Below are 15,161 nucleotides of genomic sequence, written 5' to 3' on the forward strand. Positions count from 1 at the left end.
CATCCCAGCTATTTGGGAGGCTGAAGCAAAAGGATCACTTGAGCCCAGGAAGTCATGGATGTGGTAAGCCATGATCATGCCTCTGCACTCCAGCCTGGGTAACAGGGTAAAATAAACCCCTGTCTGAAAAAAATAAACAGCAGAGAAAACAGATTTTTTCAATCTTTATTCAGGAAGTTAAGATAAGGACAGAGACCTATCAAATAAATGATTCAAGGAAATATCCTTTTACTGAATGAGATTAGTCTTCAGAATTCCCCTACATGCCTTTTTTTTTTTTTTTTTTTGACACGGATCCTTCCACCTTAGCCTTCCAAGTAGCTGGAACTACAGGCATGAGCCACCACACCTGGCTAATTTTTTATTTATTGTAGAGATGAGGTCTTGCCGAGTTGCCCAGGCTGGTCTCAAATCCCTGGGTTCAGGCAGTCCTCTCACCTTGGTCTCTCAAAGTGCTGTGATTATAGGCATGAGCTACTACAGCTGACGCTTAATTTTTTTTTTTAAGTCATAACATGAGATCACAAAAGTTTACAAAAAGGAAAAACAGGTCACATGCAAACAACCTAAGATCAGAATGAAATCTATTTATAAATAGCAACACTATATGCTAAGATAGTAAAGCAATGCCATTCAAGAAGAAAAATGATATCCAACCTAAAATTGTATGATAATCAATCTCTTTATAAAGTCTGAGAACAAAAAAAGGACATTCATTCATTCAACCAACAGTTATTATGCGCCAAGTCAGGCGCCACTGGAGGTGCTGGAGATATGAAATGAACAAAAATTTCTGAAAAGAAGCAATTCAGTGTCTGCCTTTGGGAATCAGGGCTAGAAGGAGGAGGTGGAAAAGACAAGAGACAAAGTTTTACAAGATTTTTTTTTTTAAACACGGCATTTAGTACTCTCTTTAAAGAAAAATATCACCAAATACAGTCATCCCTTGGTAACCACAGGGGATTCATTCCAGGACACAACGCCCCCATACACACAGAATACCAAAATCCATGGATGCTCACCTCTCTTATGCAAAATGGCACGTTGTTTCATATAACCCACAGACATGCTCCAGAACACTGTAAATCATCTCTAGATAACTTATAATACTTAATACAACGCCTACCCTTCACATCATTCATGAGGCTTCCACAGAGTACAGACAAGCTGGAAAGTTTTGGTTTTCATAACTTTGTGGAAATTTTATTTCTCATATTTTCTTTTTCTGTTTTGATGTGGAATCTCACTCTTGTTGCCCAGGCTGGAGTGCAGTGGCATGCTCACGGCCACCGCAGCCTCAACCCTTCCACCTCACCCTTCCACCTCAGCCTTCCAAGTAGCTGGAACTACAGACACACAGCACATCACCACACCTGCCTAGTTTTTGTGATTTATTGTAGAGACATGGTGTCACCAAGTTGCCCAGGCTGGTCTCGAACCCCCAGGCCCAGGCAATCCTCTTGCCCCGGCCTCCCAAAGTGCTGGGATTATAGGCTTAGCCACTATGCCTAGCCATTTTTCCCAAATTTTTGATCCGATGTCGGTTGACTCCACAAATGTGGAACCCACAGATGCAGAGGACCTAAATATATAACACCTCTGGGGGCTCCTAGATCTGCCACAGCCGCTCATGGAGCAAGCGGTATGGATATGGGACTGGAGGGGGCACTGAGAGCTACAGAGTCAGACTACTGGAAGGCGTGGGGGTTTGGGACGGCTGGCTCTCCACCCGGCAAAGACAGCCCAGCTCAGACCAGCCAGAAAGGCCTTGGAGGCCTTCACCTGCAGACTCCAGTTGGTGCCACACACAGCAACATGTTCCTGTCCCTCCCAGTTTTTATCTATTCTCATGTCAGGACCAGGATCACAGAAGGAGCGTGATCAGATATAACCCCTCATGGCAGCCGTCCTTTCTGAACTGCATGAAGGTAAGAATGGGCCAAGGCAGATCTTTTCTACTTTCAAACTTTTAAAAATGAATTGAAAGCCAACCTTAAAAAATGATTTAGAAAAAGACTCCGCTAGCTCAAAGCAAGAATAAAGCAATTTAAAATCCTTTGAATGTTCTTTCTAATGAACTACTCAAAGAGAAATACAGCACTAAAGGACCATTTCCTTGCAGGTCTAATAACATTTCACCAGCGGAGATCAATAAAGTTATTGCTGCATTGGCACTATTAGCACCAGAAGGTATCACATACAAAATGATACTCTTTACCTAATTAGGGTTTGACAAATTGTAGTTCTGTGAGACTCGGCTAACTGAATTCTAATGTGCACCCTGCAGATCAGAAACAGCAACAGGCTCTGTAAGTTAATAGTAACAACAGTAAATCATTTCTAATGCAATGATTCAGGATGAAAAGTACTATAATCACTGAAATTTAACCTAATCAAAGATAGAAATCACCACAACACTATTTCTCATTACGAAAATCATTAATAAAATCCACTTTTTAAAATTTACTAGTTAGCCAGGTGTGGTGGCTCACACCTATAATCCCAGCACTTTGGAAAGACAAGGCAGGAAGACCACGTGAGCCCAGGAGTTTGAGACCAGGTTGGGCACCATAGTTAGACCTCATCTTTACAAAAAAAGCAACAAAAGATTAGCCAGGCAGTAGTAGTGTACCTGCAGTCCCACTACTCAGGAGTCTGAGGACAGAGTATAGCTTTAGGAGGTGAAGGCTCCAGGAGGTGGAGGCTATGCTATATGATAAGCCATGACTGTGCCACTTCACTTCAGCTTAGGCAACAGAGTTAAGACTCTGAGTCAAAAAAATAAATGAAATAAAATTTACTGATTAAGTTTTATTAAATTACTAGTTAATTTTATTAATTACTAGTTTATTAAAATTACTAGTTAAATTTTATGCACATATTTCTATAATTTTCACTACCTTCTAAGCAGAAGTGAAAAAAATCAGTCCTCTGCCACTAATATCCTAAAAGAATTACCTAACAGTGGCAAAAATGAGCATGTAGACAATGAATGTCTTGGCAGCAAGTCACAGCAAAGGACCTAGCTCATGGTTTAGAGACTGGGCACGTGAGGTACACAAGGCCAGAATTAAGGTACCTAACTGAATTAAGGTACCTAAGCAACAAGGGACAGAACCCAGGAAGGAGGAGCCAGGTAAAGACCACACAGAAAAGCAGGTGTTAAAAAACTGTCTAGAGATGCATTTAACAAATACTCAAAACGTTTGAAGGCATATCATCATGCTGAAAATAGCTCAGTATTGATGCAGTTCAAGTCTACCTGGTAGGAAAGGAAAAAAGTCTCCAAAAAAGGAAAAAGGTGCCAGGCACAGTGGCTCACACCTGTGATCCCAGAACTTTTGGAAGGCCGAAGTGGGAGCATCACTAAGACGAGAAGTTAAAGACTGCCTGGACAACATAGCAAGACTTTCATCTTTAAAAAAAAAAGAAAGAAAGAAAAAGGAAAAGTTATAAAATAAAAGTATTTTTACAATTGCAGTTTCAGGGAACAATATGAATGAAGTGAAAGAAAGAATTTGGCAATTTAAAGGCAAACCATCAGTGTACAAAAATCAACTATATTTGTATCACTAGCAATGAAAAGCCTAACACTAAAATTAACAAAACAATTATATTTACAATAGCATCATTATCATTAAATAAAATAAAATACCAAAGAATACATTTAACAAAAGACAAAACATGCATGTTTAAAAACCACAAAATTTCATTAAAAAAACTACAGACCTAGCCAGGTAATCCCAGCTATTTAGGAGGCAGGAGGACCACTTGAGCCTAAGAATTCGAGGCTAAGCTGGGCTCGGTGGTTCAGCCTGTAATCCCACGCTTTTGGGAGGTTGAGGTGAGTGGATTGCCTGAGCCCATGGGTTCAAGACTCGCCTGAACAACTTGGCAAGACCTCATCTCTACAATTAAAAAAAAAAAAAAAAAAAAGTCAGCCGGGCATGGTAGCGCATGCCTGTAATTCCGGCTATTCGGAAGGCTGAGGTGGAAGGATCGCCGGAGCCCAGCAGGTCGAGGTGGCCGGGAGCGGCCACTGCACTCCAGTCTGGGCGACAGAGTGAGACTCCAACTCAAAAAACAAAAAGAATTCGAGGCTACAGTGAATCATGGTCACGCACTGCGCTCCGTCCTAGGCAGCAGAGCAACACCTCATCTCTAAAAAAAAAAATAATGAAAAGATATTAAAGACTTAAATAAACAGAAAGACTTCTCCATGTTCAGATTCAAATACCTAATACTGTTAAAATGGCAATGCTCCTCAAACTGATCTACAGATTCAACGCAATCCCTACCAAAATCCCAACTGCCTTTTCACAAACAAGACATATTGGGCCAGGTGCAGTGTCTCACACCTGAAATCTTTGCACTTTGGGAGTATAGCTTAGGCTAGAAATTCTAGACCAACCTGGCCGACACAGCAAGACTCTATCTCTACACAAAATAAATAAGTCGTCAGGCATGGAGGCACACACCTGCAGTCCTAGCTACTCAGGAGGCTGAGGCAAGAGGACTGCTTGAGCCTAGAAGTTTGAGGTTGCTGTGAACTATTATCATAGCACTGCACTTCAGCCTGGGCAACCGAGTGAGATTCTGTCTCTAAAGAAAGAAATAAGCCGGGCTCGGTGGCTCAGCCTGTAATCCCGCGCCTTTGGGAGGCTGAGGTGAGTGGACTGCCTGAGCCCGCGGGTTCATGACCCGCCTGGGCAACTCAGCAAGACCTCATCTCTACAATAAATTAAAAAATTAGCCGGGTGTGGTAGCACACACCTGTAATTCCAGCTACTTGGAAGGTTGAGGCAGAAGGATCGCTGGAGCCCAGCAGGTCGAGGCTGCAGTGACTGGGAGCAGCCACTGCACTCCAGTCTGGGCGACAGAGTGAGACTCCAACTCAAATAAAAAATAAATAAATAAATAAATAAATAAATAAATTTAAACTAAAAAAAGAAATTAACAAACTGATCCAAAAACTCATATAGATATGTAAGGGACTCAGAACAGCCAGAACAATTTTGAAAAAGAACAAATTTAGAAAGACTCACACTTCCAGAGCACAAAGCTTAGTTCAAAGCTACAATAATAAGACTATGTGCCCCAGGCAAAAGGATACACATACTGATCAATGGAATGTAGCAGAGTATTAAAATAAGCCCATACATTTCTGGCCAATTGATTTTAAAGAATTGCGAAGTTTTTTTCATCAAATGGTGACTAGGCATGAAGGATCACACCTGTAATCCCAGCACTTTTGGAGGCTGACGCGAGAGGAATGTGTGAACCCAGAGATTCAAGACCAGCCTGGGCAGCTTGGCGAGACCTCGTCTCTACATCAAATCAAGGAAAATTAGCCAGGTGTGGTGGCACACACCTGTAGTTCCAGCCACTTGGAAGGCTGAGGTGGAAGGATCTCCTGAGCCCAGCAGGTAAAAGTTAAGATAGCCATGTATGTGCCACTGCACTTGAGCCTAGGTGAAAGAATGAAACACTATCTAAAAATCAAACATAAAACAGATATCCAGGTCCACCACAGGATATCCAGATTGAGAGGCTCTAGGGTAAAGTCACAGCAGTCTGGCCTCACTTAATAATCACTATAGGGCCGGGTGCAGAGGCTCACACCAATAATCCAAGCACTTTGGGAGAACAAGGTGAGAGGACTGCATCAGGTCACAGGTTCCAGACCAACTTGGACAACTTGGCAAGACCTCATCTCTACAATAAATCAAAAAATTAGCGGGGCATGGTGGCACATGCCTGCAGTTCCAGCTAATTGGAAGGCTGAGGCAGAAGGATCGCCTGAGCCCAGCAAGTCGAGGCTGCAGTGACTGAGAACATGCCACTGCACTCCAGCCTGGGCGACAGAGTGAGACTCCAACTCAAAAAAAATAAGATGAATTATTATAGGCCAGGCTCAGTGGTTTATCTTGTAATCCCAGCTCTTTGGGAGGCCGAGGCAAGTGGAATGCCTGAGCCTGTGGGTTCGAAACCAGCCAGAGTACATGGCAAGACCTCGTCTCTACAATAAATAAAAACAATTTAGCCAGGCATGGTAACAAATGCCTGTAGCTCTCACTACTTGAAAGGGTGAGGCAGAAGGATCACTGGAGCCTAGCAAGTCGACGCTGGGGTGGCCGTGAGTGTGCCACTGCACTCCAGTCTAGGCAATGAGGTGAGACTCCAACTCAAAAAAAATTGTTATAAAATGATTTATAAGATCATTATAAGCCGGGCTTGGTGGCTCAGCCTGTAATCCCAGCGCTTTGTGAGGCTGAGGTGAGTGGACTGCCTGAGCCCGCGGGTTCGAGACCCACCTGGGCAACTTGGTGAGACCTCATCTCTACAATAAATCAAAAAATCAGTCGGACATGGTAGCGCGTGCCTGTAGTTCCAGCTACTTGGAAGGCTGAGGCGGAAGGATTGCTGGAGCCCAGCAGGTCAAGGCTGCAGTGGCCAGGAGCGGTCACTACACTAGTCTGGGTGACAGAGTGAGATTCCAACTCAAAAAAAAAAAAAAAAAAGATCATTATAAAACAGTAATTTTATAGTTTTTGGCAGGACTCTTATGCCAACAGGGAGACCTCAAAGAGCTTTTGTGGATGTGGGTTATATCAACTAATATTTACTAAATTAGAAATTAAAAGGCAGAATTTTTAAGACACATATTTTAAAAATCACAAGTATTTCCCTTCCTCTTGGGTTCCTGGGTGGGACATCATCACTTCCAGCTTGTTGGTTTTGTTTCCAACTATTAATAAAGCATCGAAATAGTACTGCCAAAAAAAACTCACAAGTATACAATACATTAGCAGGGAGAGTGAAAATGTCACCACAAATCATACAGTCTCTGGGAAACTGTAATCTACTTCTCAGAGAATCAGCAAATCAGTTAAATGACAGTTTGGTATCATCATGGAAACTATTTTAACCTTGCAGACCCCTCAAAAGGATTTCTGAAACTATTGACCTGAATGCAAAAGAAATCTTGTTTTTTTTTGAGTTGGAGTCTCACTCTGTCACCCAGGCTGGAGTGCAATGGCATGGTCACAGCCATGGCAGCCTCGACCTGCTGGGCTCAGGCAATCTTTCTACTTCATCCTTCCAAGTGGCTGGAACCACAGGCACGCACTACCATGCCTGGCTAATTTTTGATTTATGGTAGAGACGGGGTCTCACCAAGTTGCCTAGGCTGGTCTCGAAATCCTAGGCTCAGGCTATCTTCTAATGCCTTGGCCTCCCAAAGTGCTAGGATTACAGGCCTGAGCCACTGCACCCGGTGCAAAAGAAATCTTTTTTTTTGAGTTGGAGTCTCACCCTGTCGCCCAGACTGGAGTGCAGTGGCCGCTCCCGGCCACCGCAGCCTCGACATGCTGGGCTCTGGCGATCCTTCTGCCTCAGCCTTCCAAGTAGCCAGAATTATAGGCATGCGCTACCATGTCCGGCTGATTTTTTGATTTATTGTAGAGATGAGGTCTCGCCTGCCCAGGCGGGTCTTGAACCCGCGGGCTCAGGCAATCTACTACCTCAGTCTCCCAAAGGTGCGGGATTACAGGCTGAGCCACCGAGCCCAGCTACAAAAGAAATCTTAAGGAAAACCAAAATCCAGCTAAGGCAAGGGCTTTCTACTTTAGTAGCTTTAAAAACAAGTCACAGAAATTTCATGTCCACATTGTGAGATACAGTGACTCATACATAAGCTATTCTATGACAGGTTAGGAAGCCATCGGAAATTAAGGCTATTTCTGCTTTACATTTATTCAAAGAACACAGCATCTGGCAAAAGCTGCCCAATCTTATAATAAATTCAAAGACCATCTGGAATTGTATATAGCCTAAACATGCCACCATGTAATTTTAAAACCATGCTATCAATTTTAAAACTTAAGAAGCAAAATAAAAGAACTTGAAGTAACCAAATAATGCAGCAGCACAGAGCACCATCCTCTCCAATCCACTGCCAATGAAGCAGTCAGTATCTTCCCAAAACACAACATATATTTCCTCCTGTTTTGATTTTTTTAAAAAAAAGCCCTCCTCTCCCAACCACCATTCGATATGAACTCAATTTCCCTGGTTTATACATCTCCTAATGATCTGCCTTGTTATATGTCTCATTGGGAACTATGATTTCTCTTCCACTCCACCTCCAGTCAAATAAAAAGAAAGAAAATTCACTGATGCACCCACCAATGTGTTATGGAGACATTTATGAGTAAGACATAAAAATCCTTCCCTGATTAAGATTACAGTTCATCCTGGAGTCCAGGCACAAATACATCCTTTCAGGTGGAGTAAGGACTATTAAACGATGTGAGCCGGGCATGGTAGGTAGCTCATGCCTATAACCCAGGACTTTGGGAGGTGGAGGCGAGAGGACTGCCCAAGCCCAGGGCTGCAGTCTAGGCAATTTGGTGAGCCCTTGTCTCTCTACAACAAATAAAAAAAAAATTAGCCAGGCATTGGTGATGGACGCCCATAGTTCCAGCTGCTTGGAAAGCTGAGGAAGAAGGATCGTCTGAGCCCAGCAGGTTGAGGCTACAGTAGCCGTGAGCTTTCCATTGCACTGCAGTCTGGATAACAGAATGAGACTCCGACTCAAAAAAAAAAAAAAAAAGCCAGGCTTGGTGGCTCAGCCTGTAATCCCGTGCCTTTCGGAGGCTGAGGTAAGTGGATTGCCTGAGCCCGCGGGTTCAAGACCCGCCTGGGCAGGCGAGACTTCATCTCTACAATAAATTAAAAAACCAGCCAGGCGTGGTACCGCACGCCTGTAATTCCAGCTACTCGGAAGGCTGAGGCGGAAGGATCGCCGGAGCCCAGTGGGTCGAGGCGGCGGTGGCCGGGAGCAGCCACTGCACTCCAGTCTGAGTGACAGAGTGAGAATCCAACTCAAAAAAAAAAAAAAAAAAGAAAGAAAGAAAATAGGAGAAGCTCAGAATGTAGGGAGCAAAAGGCATATAGGAAACCTTTGCACTATCCATCCTCTCAATTTTGCTGTGAAACTAAAACTGCTCTACAAAAAATAAAAGTCTTGGCCAGGTACACTGGCTCATACCTGTAATCCCAGTGGTTTGGGAGGTCAATCACTTGAGACTATGATTCAACACCATCCTGGGAAGCATACCAAGACCCCTTCTCCATAAAAAATACAAAACGCTGGGATTGGTGACACATGCCTGTAGTCCTAGCTGCTCAAGAGACTGAGGCAGGAGGATCACTTGAGTCCAGGAGTTGGAGGCTGCAGTGAGCTATGATCATGTCCCTACATTCCAGCCTGGGTGAAAGAGCAAGAAACCCCTTCTCAAAAAAGTAAGTAAACTTTTTTTTAGGCCGGGCTCAGTGGCTCAGCCTGTAATCCCAGCACTTTGGGAGGCCGAGGTGAGTGGATTGCTGGAGCCCGCAGGTTCGAGATCCGCCTGGGCAACTTGGCGAGACCTCATCTCTACAATAAATCAAAATTTAGCCAGGCATGGTAACGCGCGCCTGTAGTTCCAGCTACTTGGAAGGCTGAGGCAGAAGGATCACCTGAGCCGAGCAGATCAAGGCTACGGTGGCTGTGAGTGTGCCACTGCACTCCAGTCTGGGTGACAGAGTGAGACTCTGACTCAAAAAAAAAAAAAAAGGCAAAGAAAAAAAAGAATACTGGACATATGCCATTTAAATAATGTTAAAGAAAGACCATCCAGGCGTGGTAGCACATGCCTGTAGTTCCAGCTACTTGGAAGGCTGAGGCAGAAGGACTGGCTGAGCCCAGTAGGTCGATGCTGGGGTGGCCATGAGCGTGCCACTGCACTCCAGTCTGGGTAATAGAGTGAGACTCCAACTCCAAAAAAAAAAAAGGAAAAAAAGAAAGACAAGACAGGACTAACAGATGCCAGTAGACACCAGAATAGGGATCACCTGGGTAAGAGAAGGCGGTAATGAGCTGGGGGGAGACAGGAACAACTGTAGGGGTATTGGAAAGTTTCTGTGTCTTGACCCGTGTGGTAGTCACACAAACATGCATATGTGTGTAAATGTGGTGAGCCGCACACATCAGTCATTCCACTGTATTTTATAAGTGTATAAACTTTAGAACTCTGATTTCTGCTTCCAGCCAAATGACGTAAGAGAGACCAGATATACCCTCCTATCTGAAACAACACCAAAATAAAAATAGATAATTGAAAAGCAGACAAAGCACAGGCAACATCAGTTTTCTCGACACTGGACCACTGGACGCCAGGCAATAAAGAACAGAGATCCTTCAAGGATGGGTAACAAGTGAGGTGGGCCCTATCACGGGCCCTGCTGCTACCTTGACAGTTTCCAGGTAACAACAGTACAAGGAAAGAAACTGAGGCAGAGATTGTCAGATGCCCTGAGCTGAAGAAACAAAGCTGAGAAAACAGAGAAGATGAAAGCAACTAAAACCCTGAAGATAGAGGACCCAAGAGAGAGTTGAATACAGAGGACTCCTGGGGGTCTGCAAAGGAGCTTCTCGCCCATAGGATGAAGACACATACACAACTGGTGCAGGCATGGGAAGAAACTACCAGAAGCCAGGGGAAAAAAATCATCAGAAAGAATTAGAGGAAAGAGTGCCCAGTGCGCACACAGGGCTATGAACAGCATTTGTTCCAAGTCACACTAGAAAAACTTACAGTTCCTGGTGTATTGGGTAGAGTACACAGGAAGGTCTTGCCTTGGTAACAAGACAGAATTAAGCTCTAGACTGAGCACTACTCCACAATCACTTACCATATTATAAATGCTCCAAAGATAAGGCTGTTTCCAAGAACCTTAACTGCATCCAAGAACACAGTTCAAGGTGACTTATAAGAAAACAAATATAGCCGGGCTCGGTGGCTCAGCCTGTAATCCCGCGCCTTTGGGAGGCTGAGGTGAGTGGATTGCCTGAGCCCGCGGGTTCGAGACCCGCCTGGGCAGCGAGACCTCATCTCTACAATAAATCAAAAAATCAGCCGGGCGTGGTAGCGCATGCCTGTAATTCCGGCTACTCGGAAGGCTGAGGAGGAAGGATCGCTGGAGCCCAGCAGGTCGAGGTTGCGGTGGTCGGGAGCGGCCACTGTACTCCAGTCTGGGCCACCGAGTGAGACTCCAACTCAAAAAAAAAAAAGGTGGTAGCAGGCATAGGAAAGAGGTGATGGGTTCCCAGTAAGCCCCAAACAACCAGGATAACAAGAAGCCTGGAGACTCTTCACTGCTTGTAGAAAAATAAGAGAGGAAAGAGATAATTCAAGGGCAGAACTTGCACACAAGAAGGTGGCAAAGCAAAACAATTTTGAAAACTTTCAGCCTCCTGTCATGGTGCCGAGGGGTGGGCCAGCAGAACCGCCACAGGCTCGCTGCCCAGAGCCAGGTCTCTGCTCCCACATCCGGTGTCCTGCTTCTCGGCCGCCCAAGCTATGGCCTAAGCGACCCCCACTGAGGTCTGGAAGTGACAAGCTGTAAACTTGGGCGACGTGCGTGTGGTGCTAATTCTGTAGGCACGCAGAGCACATGAGCTGGGGAGGCACAGTTTCCTCCAGCTAGATTTCCCGGGATGCCTTGCAGAGCCTGGGGGCCCAGACAGACACCTGCTACAGGGGCGCAGCCAAAAAGGGAGCTTCTGGTAGCCCAGGGATGCAGAGTTTCACCAGGGCAATGCCTTGTGAAGCCGTGGCGTGGGACCATGGCCTGGGGACTCATCCTCCTTTCCAGTGTGTCCAGGAGATGGTACAAAGAGTGAAAAGTCATTCTGGAGTCGTCGGACAATTTTGTCCCTCTAGAAGGGTTCTGGTAGTCGCCTCTTTCTTTTTCCGTGTTGCCCACATTTGGAATAGAAATGTCTGTCTTATGGATGTGCCACGACTGTATTTTAAAAGTAAATGGCTTATGCAATTTCACAGGCTCACAGCTAGAAAAGATTTTCCCTAAGGCAAATCACGCCTCAAGTCTCACCCATATCTGATTCAGATGAGACTTGAAACTCTGGACTTTTGAGTTTATGCTAGCAAGTTCAGACTCTGAGGCTTTTGGAATGCCATGAATGTATTTTACGTATGGGAAGGACATGAGTTTTGGGGACCAGAGGCAGATTGCCATGGTTTGAATATGTCCCTCCAAAGTTCATGTCTTCAGTGTAGCTGTTTTGAGAAGAGAGACCTTTGAGAAGGTTCTGCCTTCATATGTAATTATTTTTTTTTTTTGAGTTGGAGTCTCACTCTGTCACCCAGACTGGAGTGCAGTGGCCACTCCCAGTCACCACAGCCTTGACCTGCTGGGCTCCAGCGATCCTTCCGCCTCAGCCTTCCGAGTAGATGAAACTACAGGTGCATGCTACCACATCCAGCTAATTTTTGATTTATTGTAGAGATGAGGTCTCGCCAAGTTGCCCAGGCGGGTCTCGAACCCGCGGGCTCAGGCAATCCACTCACCTCGACCTCCCAAAGTGCTGGAATTACAGGCTGAGCCACCGAACCTGGTTGTAAATTCACCAATTTATGAATTAATGGATTAAGGAGTTAAGGAGGGGGTGGGTTAGTTATCACAAGAGTAGGTCTGTAACAAAAGCTCTTTTGGTCATCTCTCATGCACCCCCATGCCATGTATGTCCTGCAGTGCCTTGGGCCACTGAAAAAGCCTCCCCACAAGCAAGGAGGCCCTCTGCAGATGTGGTCCCTAGACCCTGGGCTTCCCAGCCCTCAAAACTATAAGAAATAAATTCCTTTTATTTTTAAATTAGGAATTCACTTATAGTAACAGAGGATTATGAACGAAGACGCCTCTCTTATCTCATCTCTAAAAAGTACTCCAAGGACTTTCTCTGGGGAAACTTTTATTTCTCTTATGACAAACTCTCCTGGGCATTCTGACCCTCCCTGGCCAGGTAGGGTCCAGTCTAATTCCCTCCAGTGATCCTAAGCTTTAGATGTGCCCATACACAGTGATCATAAAAAGTGAAGCAGGGACTGGAAGGCGGTGTGGGGTGGAGCCCATGGAGTGATAATGACCTCGAGCAGTTGTTGTGTGGTAGGCTCTGTCCTATCCCCTTTGCATGAATTCATTTATTCTTTCCAGAAACACTATGGAGTGCTACTATCTGTCATGTGGGGTAACACATAGACTCCAAAAGACGAAGTGTCTCAAGGTTATTGGAAGTTGATTTCTGACTCCACGAAGACCAGTGGGCAGATGAGCTGGCATCTGGCTACATGCACTGGGTCGTCCCTCCGGGTCCAAGGCGGGCCAGGCTCTGCCTTCTTCAGCACACGGGTTTCCAAGGTTGCCATGGAAATCCGTCCCTTTCCAGACAGCCAGGGAATTAAAAATCGCACGGCAGAGAGCCGCCCAGAAGGCTCCTAGGGGTCAGGCCGGGGGCGGAACACAGGGCTGCCCTCTCTGGTTTCCGTGGCTGGAGCCCAGTTCCGTGCCTGCACTGCACTCAGAGTGGAGCTGAGGGAGGGAGTTCTGCGGGGCTGCTCCTTCCTAGTGAATGTTTGGCTCAGAAGGCAGCCGGTCCATCCACCAAGGTGCTCTCTCCTCCAGCCGCCCAAGGTGTCAAAAGGAAAGAAAGCCAAGGGGAAGAAGGTGGCCCCGGCCCCTGCGGTGGTGAAGCAGCAGGAGGCCAAGAAGGTGGTGAACCCTCTGTTTGAGAAAAGGCCTAGAACTTTGGCATCGGACAGGCCACCCAGCCCCAAAGGGACCTCCCCCGCTTGGTCAAACGGCCTCGGTACATCCGGCTTCAACGACAGAGAGCCATCCTCTATAAGCGGCTGGAAGTGCCTCCTGCCATGAACCAGTTCACTCAGGCCTTGGACCGCCAGATAGCTACTCAGCTTCTGAAGCTGGCTCACAAGTACAGGCCAGAGACAAAGCAAGGGAAGAAGCAGAGACTGCTGGCCCGGGCTGAGAAGAAAGCTGCAGGCAAAGGGGGATGTCCCCACCAAGAAGCCACCTGTCCTCCTGGCAGGGGTCGACACCGTCATCGCCTTGGTGGAGAACAAGAAGGCTCAGCTGGTGGTGACTGCATGTGAGGTGGGTCTCATCAAGCTGGTGGTCTTCCTGCCTGCCCTGTGTCCCAGCCGGGCTCGGTGGCTCAGCCTGTCATCCCGTGCCTTTGGGAGGCTGAGGTGAGTGGATGGCCTGAGCCCGTGGGTTCGAGACCCGCCTGGGCAGCGAGACCTCATCTCTACAATAAATCAAAAAATCAGCCGGGCGTGGTAGCGCATGCCTGTAATTCCGGCTACTTGGAAGGCTGAGGCGGAAGGAGCGCTGGAGCCCAGCAGGAGAGGCTCCAGTCTGGGTGACCGAGTGAGACTCCAACTCAAAAAAAAAAATGGGGTCCCCTATTGCATCATCAAGGGAAGGCAAGACTGGGGCATCTGGTCCACAGGAAGATTTACACCACGGTCGCCTTCACTCGGGCTAACTTGGAAGACAAAGGAGCTTGGGCTAAGCTGGTGGACGCCATCAAGACCAATTACAACACCAGACACGATGAGATTCGCCGTCACTGGGGAGGCGACGTCCTGGGTCCAAAATCTGTGGCTCGCATCGCCAAACTGGAGAAGGCAAAGGCTAAAGAACTTGCCACTAAGCTGGGCTAAATGTACACTGCTGAGTGTTCTGTACATAAAAATAATAAAAATTCTCTCCTTCAAAAAAGAAAAAAAAATCCACCAAGGTGTGATGGGCACATTTTACCCACCAGGAAACTGAGGCACCATGAAACTAAGTAAGTTGCCTAAGACCACACAGCTGTTAATCAGCCAACACAGAGTCATCCAGGGGGTCCCCACACAGACTTTATTTACTTGAAGTTCCTTCACTGAAAGTGTGCAATTGCTGGGAAGGCTTGTGGCTTTTCCATTGCTAGGCTGTCGAGAATGCACAGACCAAGCATTCTCTCTCTCTCTCTCTCTCTCTCTCTCTCTCTCTCTCTCTCTCTCTCTCTCTCTCTCTCTCTCTCTCGCTTCTCTCCAGTCTCTCTGTCCCCTACAGCAGTTCTTAGAGAAAGGGGATTAATTGCTGGGGGTTGTGTGAGAGCTGAATCCTGAGCTCTCTATTCCTGGAGTGACTGAGAAAGAACCCGGAGGCATCCCTGCCTGTACTCCTGCAATTCATGGGACTGGAACAGGATTAAGTCTGAGTGTCCAGAGGGTGAGGCTGCCCAGGCCAGG

General features: G+C 46.3%; 1 pseudogene; it reads left to right on the forward strand.

Moving 5' to 3' along the window:
- Nucleotides 1-1,897: 1,897 nt before the first annotated feature.
- LOC103260799 lies at nucleotides 1,898-14,646 on the forward strand (annotated as a pseudogene).
- The last annotated feature ends 515 nt before the right edge of the window (nucleotides 14,647-15,161 follow it).

The sequence above is a fragment of the Carlito syrichta genome, unplaced genomic scaffold (genome assembly GCF_000164805.1).
Source record: "Carlito syrichta isolate Samal-C Ts95f unplaced genomic scaffold, Tarsius_syrichta-2.0.1 Scaffold303343, whole genome shotgun sequence".
NCBI classification, from domain to species: domain Eukaryota; kingdom Metazoa; phylum Chordata; class Mammalia; order Primates; family Tarsiidae; genus Carlito; species Carlito syrichta.